The 8,951-nt window shown below is 53.0% G+C and overlaps 1 long non-coding RNA gene across 1 annotated transcript; it reads right to left on the minus strand.

Annotated features, from left to right (window-relative positions):
• Positions 1–6,673: 6,673 nt before the first annotated feature.
• On the minus strand, positions 6,674–7,569 carry LOC123577143. Its single transcript, XR_006701727.1, has 2 exons — positions 7,334–7,569; positions 6,674–7,192 (listed from the first exon to the last, which is right to left on the minus strand). It is a non-coding gene; the product is annotated as an uncharacterized LOC123577143 (long non-coding RNA).
• Positions 7,570–8,951: the final 1,382 nt, after the last annotated feature.

The following is an 8,951-nucleotide window of genomic DNA, read 5'->3' on the forward strand; positions in this document are numbered from 1 at the left end:
AGGGCGTAGCTCAACAAAACACGCTCAACAAAGAACTGCTGGATGAACGACGAACGAATGGGTGTGGGTCGTGGAGCCAGACCATACCGGTTTGTGCCGTGCCTGCCGGCTGTGCCACCTCGCACCGGCACCTAACCTCTCTGGGCCTCACGTGACTCCCGGGAGGCAGAAAAAGATCGTGCAGGCAGAGTCAGAGCATTAGGGAGCGCTCAAGAAAGGGGGGCTGCTACGGTGAGGGTGAGAAGTCTACCTGCCCCCGGAAGGCTGATTTCCACCTGCCGGGCCTCCGGCGTCAGTCTGGTCTCACTGCCCATGCCGGGTCAGCATTGTGTCTGCAGAGAGAACTCTGAGCGACTGGGAGTGTGGCCTGGTGCCGACCCGGCTCCGCTTGCCGGAGGTCCCCTTCCCAGTGCTCCCGGGATCCTGCCCGGCGCATCTGCAGAGTGCAGTCTGTATTCCCCAGCTCCTGCCCTTCTTGCCTCTGGAGAGCCTCACAATAGGAGGCCCCAAGAGTAGGGAGGTGGAGGGTAGCACGGGGAGACCCTCTGCAAAGAGCACCCTGACTCCCAGCCGGAGCCCTCCCTCGGTGCCAGGTGGCCAAGAATCCTCTTGGCAGGATGCGTCCTGAATCAGTGCTCCACAGACAAGCTCCACGTGTCCTTGAATGTCAGAACCACAGCCGCCAGCGCTCCTGGCCCCTGGCGATGGGTCCACTGGCCCAGGACTCAGGGGCCCAAGAGTCCACACAAGACCTGCCCTATTTCCCCCAGGGCCCGGCCTCATACCGGGAGGCCAGTGGAGCCCTCGAATGACACCCCTCCTCACGCCACCCCTGCTCTCCCCACCCCAGACTCAGACATTGTGAAATATAAGGACAAGAACGGAAATTCTACAAGCTCAATCTCCTTCCGCTGGATAATGAATGGAGCCAGGCTTGGTTGCCAGAGTAACCATTCAAAATCCATTTATTTGAGGAAATCAAGAATCTTGTTTATGCCCATTAATCTATATTAATAAAGCCCTCGACTGCAGAGGGCTCTGGGGAACTCCAATCTGGAGCGCCCTCCGATCCCATCGTCTCCCCAGCTAGCTGGATTGTCACACCACCCTAACTGGGCCGTCAGGCAACAGGCTTCCAGGGGCTGAGCGGCCAGCGGAATGTGCTATATGCTCCCTGAGCTACAACCGGGCTCACAGGGTTTCCAGGAGAGGAGGGAGCCCCCGCCAAGCCCCTCAGGGGCTTTGCTCGGGGAGAAAAGCATCACGAACTCCAGAAAACAGGACCCACAGACCCAGCATGCTGGGCCCCCATTTGGAGTATTCAGCTCCTTCTAGCTGTTGCCAAGGGCTGTGTTAAGAGAAACTACAGCAGGGGGACAGGGCCACAGTGTGTCCCTGTCAGCACCCCCACCCCAGGTCCTGGCACCAGAATGGGTGCTCAGAGCATGGTGACAAGTGAATGAAAAGGCCAACTAAATTTGGGATTCTAATTTTAGCCCTGGATGAGAAAAGTGGAAAGGTGACTAAGAATTAACTGTCAGACCACATAGAAATTCACACCTTAGACCGGATCGAGTGTGTGTCCCCTTCCCCTCTGTGGTGGGCCCCACGTGCATCCAAGGCCCCTGGAGTTTGAGGCCGAAATGCGTGTGTCTGGGCCCTGGTCCAGACCTATAGAATTAGAATCCTAGTGGGGTGGAGGTTAGGGGAGTAACAAGCCTCCCGGCTGCTAGCCCCACGCACCAAAGCTCAGGACCCCCCTCTTCTTGCCAGTGACAAGACTGACGGGCAGCAGGTTGGCCAAGGACCCTTTGCCAGGTAATGTCGGGAGAAGGCCTGCAACCCATGCCGCCACTGCTGAGATGGGGGTGGGGGGGTAGGGAGGGAGACGGGTGGTGCCAGACCTCAATGTGTCCCAGGGGGCAAGTAGACGTAAGGCTTTGGGCTTTTGCAGCAAGATGGATCCCAGCTGCACATGAGGGGACCCGGGATCTGGCAGCTCTTCTAGCCAGTGAAGTAGAAGCAAGCCAGGCAGGCAGACTCAGCCCAGTGGGGTCTTTGGGGTGATGCACAGTGACTGGTCTGGGGTCCACTGCCACGCGGTGACAGGCGGGCAGCAGAGAGGACAGCGTAGGGAATAGTTCCTGTGGGGCTCTGATTTGCGTCTAGCCATCTCGGCTCTGCCACCTGGGTACCTCTCTGAGCCTCAGCTCCTCGTCTGGAAACCAGGAATAGGGAGAGTTCCTACTTCCTGGGGTAGCTGTTGGCAGACTCGAGCTGTTGGTGCAGGTTGCTCAGTTGTATCTGCCTTTCAGGACCTTTCTGGTTCCCTGCTGCCCACTCTCTTCCCTCCCTGTTTCTGAGCAGAGCAGGGGGAGGAGGGTGAAACAGGAGCTCCCAGACCTAAGGTTCCCAGCCCCATCAGGCTCCAGGCTGCCTGCCCACAGTGCAGTTAAGGGCGAACTCACCCTATCTCATTGATCACATCTTTCACTGCCCATCAGGGCCAATTCGACTGAAATTAGACTCCCATGTTGACCATGAAGAGTTAATAGCATTTCAGCTGCAGAGTGAGCCAGCCCGAGCAGCATTTTGTGGGTAAACGATCGGTTCCTATTAAGTGTCTTGAAATGCTGAGGTGGCTCAGAGCCCCATTCCCACTCCGGGGTCTTCACTATGGCCCAGGACCAGAAGCATAGCCTTTGGGGACAGACCCAAGTTGGACCAGAGCTCTAGCCCGTGGTAGCTGAGGGGATACAGATCGGTTACTGAATTTCTCTGAAGCTGAAAATGTTATTAGTTCCCTCATAGAACTATTTTGGGGATTAAATGCCATTGTGTATACAAAGTGCTTAGCTCACAGCCTGACAACAGGTACACTCAGTGATTGAAAGCTACTGTTTTTACCCAAGGACTTCCATTCTGGGACCACAGTCTAGGTATGAATCTAATAAGATGTGTAGATGTGTTGGATTACCATGGAGACCACCTAATCCAATCCGTGGGGGCCGCTCAGTGGCTGTTTATTGAGTTAAAAGAAACAGGCATCTAATTTTAGCCCAAAGAAAAGTTAAAAGCAATTTGAATAGTGGGCTTTGACTAGACAGTATGATGGTTCTGCTGTCATTCTCTGGCATGTGATAATGGTGTTCCTTAAAGGAAAGAAGTCATTCACACTCACTGTGATCAGAGCCGCTCTCGTTTTCCAGGGACCTTCACTAGCCCCACCTCCAGCACAAGCCCCGCTGAGACGGTGGGGGAAATGCAGGCCACAGCCACACGGCTCTAAGTGGCAGCGCTGGGACCTGCCTGCTTCCAAAGAACCGAGCTGCCAACTAGCACCCTGTACCCAAAGTCAGGGAGAAAACCCCATGACGGCTAACACGGCACCAGCTCTCACACATCAGTCTCACCAGGTGGCAGGGTACACACCCGAGGCTCCACGCAGCCCTGCAACATCACCCCCCCCCCCCAAGAGCCACTGTGCCAGGCACAGGTGCATGGATGGATCGTTGTTGGAGAGGTGATGGCCCTGGGTGGGGGAGGGGGAGACCCGGATTTATCGCCAGCTGGCTCCCTGGGACCACAGTGTAGCAAAAGTCCCTCTGGACTCAGACAGCCCTGCTTGGGCCCCAGGACTGAACCTCATGTGGAAAATGGGGTGGCTAACAACGGTGCCTGCCTCACAGGGCTGAGTGAGGGCACATGACACAAGAGTGACAATGCCCGGCACAGTGCTTGGAACAAAGAGGACTCACTCCGTGGCGCTGTTCTTCCTAAATGACCTCATTTAGAGACAGAAACTGAGGCCTGCAGTTCTCATAGCGCTCTTTCCAGATATCACAGGGTGGGTAATGAGGGGGCCGCCCTCGCCCCTGCCCACCCCCAACTGTTAGATTCCACTGTGTCTCCAAAAGGTGCCCAAGGGTCACCCCCTCCCTCCAGGCTGACCTGGCTCCCACTGTCCCAGAAGGTCAACAGTTCCCTCGATGCCCCAGAGATCCAGTGCTGAGGACCAGGGCCCCGGGTTGCAGGGTCCTCCCCGCCAGCTCCCACGGTGGCAGAAATACACTTACTGCTGCCTGAAGATTAGAAATGCATTTTTCACTCTGTCAGCCACTGGGGCAAACGCGATTTACAAATAGCAGGAGGAGAGAAGAGCTGGAAGTGTTTTGCGGTTTGTTAAGCCGTGGTGACCGGGGCGTTGAGAGACGTCCCAGCAGCCACGCAGGGGCATCGCTCACGTGACCAGAGGCTTGGCTGCGCCTGACGGAGGGCTGGGGTGAGCGGACACCTTGATTTCTCCGCAGGGAGCGCTCAAGGACGGGGGCTCCCAGGGACCGCACACCTGGTTACTCCATTCTGGATCCACTGTGACATCTCCTTTTTCTTTCCAGAGGGAAAATGCAGAGGAGGAAGAAATCGCCGTCTCCATATTTTAAATATATTAATTTTTCTGCCCCGCACATGGTCTCAGAAGAGCTACCTCCAAAGTGGATAACGAAGTCCCTGCTATGGAGAAGGGATCCCGCCCAAGAGATCTTCTGGGGGTCTTGGCCAGGGCACTTGGGCTGCAAACACCAGTCACTGGCCATGACCCTCTAAGGCAGCGGTAAGGCCGTGGTGGACAAAGGGACAGTGGTCACCAGTTGGGAACAGTGCGGAGAGCCAGGCTTTGGAGCCCCCGCAGCTGGCAGGGCCAGGGATCTCAGTGACAGGAACTCCACCCAGTCCCTGGCGTGTCCATTCTGGGAAGGGCTGACTCCTGCCCTTTTCAGACTTCAGATTGCCCCATATGCCATCCCAGCTCCAGGGAAGGAAGCCTGATAACTCAGGTTACCTGCCCACCCAGCGCTAACAGAGGGGGGACAGCTCCCCCAGCAGTGCCCCCAAGACTGTAGTGAAGAGGAGGAGTAATTCCCCAAACAAAACTATATGAAGAAGAGAGAAGGACAGTCAGAAGACCCAAACAACGATGTTCACCACCATGGGCCAATTTTTTTGTTTTATAGATGAGGAGACTGGAGGTCAGAGTGGTTCAGTGACTTTCCGGGTGAATTAATGATGGAGCCAAAATTCCCAGTCTGATCCAGATTCTAAGCTGAGCTCTCCCTGCAACAGGGCTCAGTCTCCTCTGAGTATGTTTGACCGCGGCTTAGATCCCTCTCCCTCCAACCAGCAAGCAATTAATTAGCCACTCGATTGTGATTTCTGGTTGGGCTGGCAGGGCAGTCATTTTAACTTGGGGTGTCTTTGGCTCTGTTGAGAGCGGACTCTTGACAGACCTATTGGGCACCTCTTCTTCTATGTGTCCTGAAAGTCTGGTCTTCCCTGAGGCTGGGGCTCAGATGGGCTCAGATGGGGCTCTGTTTGCAGGCCAAGCAGCCACCCGGAGCTTGGCAGGCACTGCCCAGCAGAGAATGCTGCTGACACGAGACAGCACACAGGCTGAGGGCTGAGCATCAATGACAGGAGGCTGAGTTCGTGCCCCGTGGACACTGTCCTCTGCCATCCAGACACCTGGGGCCACCCCAAGGAAGCAAAGTGAGCACTTCCTGGGCACCGGCCCTTGCCAGGCTCTGTTCTGGTTACATCTTGTAGCCCTTACATCCACCCAACAGTGTGCGATCATTAAGGACTGGCTACTAGGTCACCAGCGGGTGATCTTGGACACTTCACATCCGTGGGCTCCGGCTTTGTCACTGGAAAATGAGCGTCATTGAGATAGTGGACAGAGTGCCTTGCACAGTGCCAGGCACACAGCCAACACTCGGCGACAGAACAGTGGGAGAGTAACCATGGTGGCAGTTGTTATTCTCACTGAAGGATGAGAAGCAACTGAACCACGGGAAAGTGAAAGCCTGGCCACTCTGGCTTCATAGCAGGAGAAACTGAGGCGCAGAGAGCTGAAGTACCTGCACGGGGACACACAGCTCACACACCAGGAGCTAGCTGACCCAAAGCATCGCTGAGTCTGAAGCGTACGTTCTTTCAACCGCACCACGCTGCCTCTCAGAGGTTCTGGTCTACATCCCAGCTGCCACTTGCTCCCCTGGCCTGAGTCTCAAGGCCACTCCCCCACCCTGCCGTGTCCCCAGGCCCCGATGGGTCACACTTCACACTGCCTCCTTGGATTAGCTTGATTCAGCAGGATTTTCAATCAGCTTGAGAATTCCAGGTCTTGGGAACTGGTGGGTACCCACTAGACCCAGACTATCCTTGGAAAGCCTGAGAGCAGAGGGTACAAGCAACCCAGGGGGGAGGGGCCCCCCGAGTGCCTGGGGAAGACCTCCCAGTTACAGGAGACCCAAGTGCCACGGACTTCAACTGCCCCTCTTTCGAAGCTGCCTCTGATGGGTTGATGGGTTACGATGTCATTTTACCTAAAGCTAGGCTGGTAATACCAATGTCCATCCGATTCTCCAATCCCTGATTGGAAAGCCAAAAATGTACTGTCAACACCAACAAGAGGACAGTAGGAATAAAACACAGCTTGTTAAGCTCAGACTCTCAGATTTGAAGATAAACACTTATGTCATCTCAACACGGATTTTTTTTATGACAGAGCTTGGTGATCAGCCACGAGACCCAACAGCCACGTGCACATTGGAATTATCATGGCTCCCTGTACGGCTTCTGAAAGAGGAATTAGAAGCTCAGATTCCTTGAGGACTGTTATTTCACACCACTTTATAACCGTGAGAAACCCATGGAATTTTTCAAAAACTCTTTTGGGAAACAGTGTTAGATTTATGGAAGAGTTGCAAAGATCGTACAGAGGGTTTCTATAAATTCTTCCCCTGTCATCCCTGAGTGTTAAAACCTTACCTTTGGTATGTTTATCAAAACTAGGGAATCATCACTGGTACAGCGCTATTAACTAAGCCACGAAGTTTATTCCAATTTCTCCAGCTTTTCCACAAATATCTTTTCTCAATCCCAGGATCCCACGCTGCATTTAAGTCTCCCTGTCTCCACAGTCACCTTAATCCGAGGCAGATTTTGGTCTTTCCTCATTTTTCACGACCTTGACACCTCTGACGAGGGAGCAGTCAGGTGTCCCGTAGAAGGTCCCTCACTTTGGATGTGTCGGACGTTTTCTTGTGTGTAGACTGAGGTTATGGATTTTGGAGGAAATACCACAGAGGTGAAGTATCCTCCTCGGTACATCCTATCGGGGGGTACAGGATACCTAAAGGGGTACAGGATATCAGATGACACACGAACAAATAGCTGGGGGAGAATAACGTACTCAAGCAGTATTCCAAGAGGTGTTTTCAGGCATAGGGACATGACAGTCCATAAAAGAGCCCATGTGGCTGAAAAACACTACCTGAAATCTCTCGCTTCCCCAGAGCTCCATTGGACTTCATGCCAACAGATAGTGCTTGCTGCCTGAGAGGACAGGCCTTTCCTGTGGCTCCTCCCACCTCCGGATGCCCCTGGAAAATGTAGGAAACAGTCCAAGTGGGACTCAAGTACCCCATCCAGCTAAGGCCTCACCCTATTATCACCAGAGGAGAGCCACAGACTGGCCTTGAGCACTGGCCCTAGAGGACTCGTGTGTGTGTGTGTAGTTCTTGGCTTTACTAGTAGCTTTTGAGGCTGCTTCATGAGGAAAATCTCTTCCAGGGGATACTCAGGGCATTTTTCTCCCCAGAGCACACTTCATGATTTTCTCCTGCTCTGCTTCTCTCTCCCCACTAGCCCTTCTCAACCAGGGTTTCTGAGAGAATTAATCCCTTATGCCCTAAAGGCACCCAGTATATGGAACTTCTCTCTGTGCATCTAGAAGCCATGTACCAACCTTGGGAAAAGTGAAAAAAACAAAAACAAAACTGTTCAAACCATTTTCTCTAGGGCTTCTGTCATGGAACCTCAGTGGAGAAGGTTCTCTCCTAAGGTTATTATAGACATGGTTGAACAGCTTCGGCTAGGGAGGTATGATTAGTGGGTCTTAAGAATTACACTGGGACAGAGCTTACCTCCACCGGAGGCTGTCAGGATGATCAGGTGGTAGAGACAAAAGCATCCTGGCAGATGAAGGCTCAAATCTGCCGTTGCTATGTAACTTTGGACGAGTTTTTAAATCTCTGACATCTTGACTATCTCATAATTGTTATCTATTGCTCTGTAACAAATTACTCCAAAATGTAGTGGCTCAAAACACCATGTATATATTACCTCATAGTTTCCTTGGAGCAGGAATCTGGGCACAGCTTGGCTAAGTTCTTTGGCTCACCATCTCTCACAAGGCTATGATCAAGGTGTCAGCCAGGGCAGAAACCCTCGTTGTGTTCAAGTGGGGCAAGATCCACTTCTAAGTTCGCTCAGCAGCTGTTGGGAGAATTCAGTGCCTCATGGGCTGGTACTGAAGGTCTCAGTTCCTTGCTGGCTGTTGGCCCCATGCTACACTCAGTTCCTTGCCAGGTGGGCCTTTACATTCAAGTAAGCAAGTAAGAAGAGCCAGAGTATACACCAGTAAGGCGGATGTCAGTCTTCTGTAATCTAATTACAGAAGTGACACCCATCACTTTTGCTGTATTCATGAGAAGAGTCATTAGGTCCAGCTCACTCTCAAGGGTGAATGAATACCAGGAGGCGGGGATCACCGAGGACCAGGCTAGAAGCTGCCTACACTTCAGTAGAGTAGCACTAATTGCCTTGCTCAAATGCTCTTAAAATTTGCATACAGCACCTGCCACACAGGCAGACGGCCAGTAAACAGCAGCCACTACCATAAAGTAGGTGCTTAGTTCACATCTATTTCCTTTCCCTCTCTTATGCTATTTGAGCCATCTTTTTTCATTGACAGAGGATGTGTTTACCAAGCACTAGCTCAACAACATGGTCTTATTTTTGTTATAGGTGAAACTAGTCATACCCAAGAGAGAAATTTTCCCAGCCAGGGACTTGGGTTTTCTTGGGCCTGTGTTCAGGTAGCTCAAGCT

Source organism: Leopardus geoffroyi, chromosome D2 (genome assembly GCF_018350155.1).
Source record: "Leopardus geoffroyi isolate Oge1 chromosome D2, O.geoffroyi_Oge1_pat1.0, whole genome shotgun sequence".
Classification (NCBI taxonomy): Eukaryota; Metazoa; Chordata; class Mammalia; order Carnivora; family Felidae; genus Leopardus; species Leopardus geoffroyi.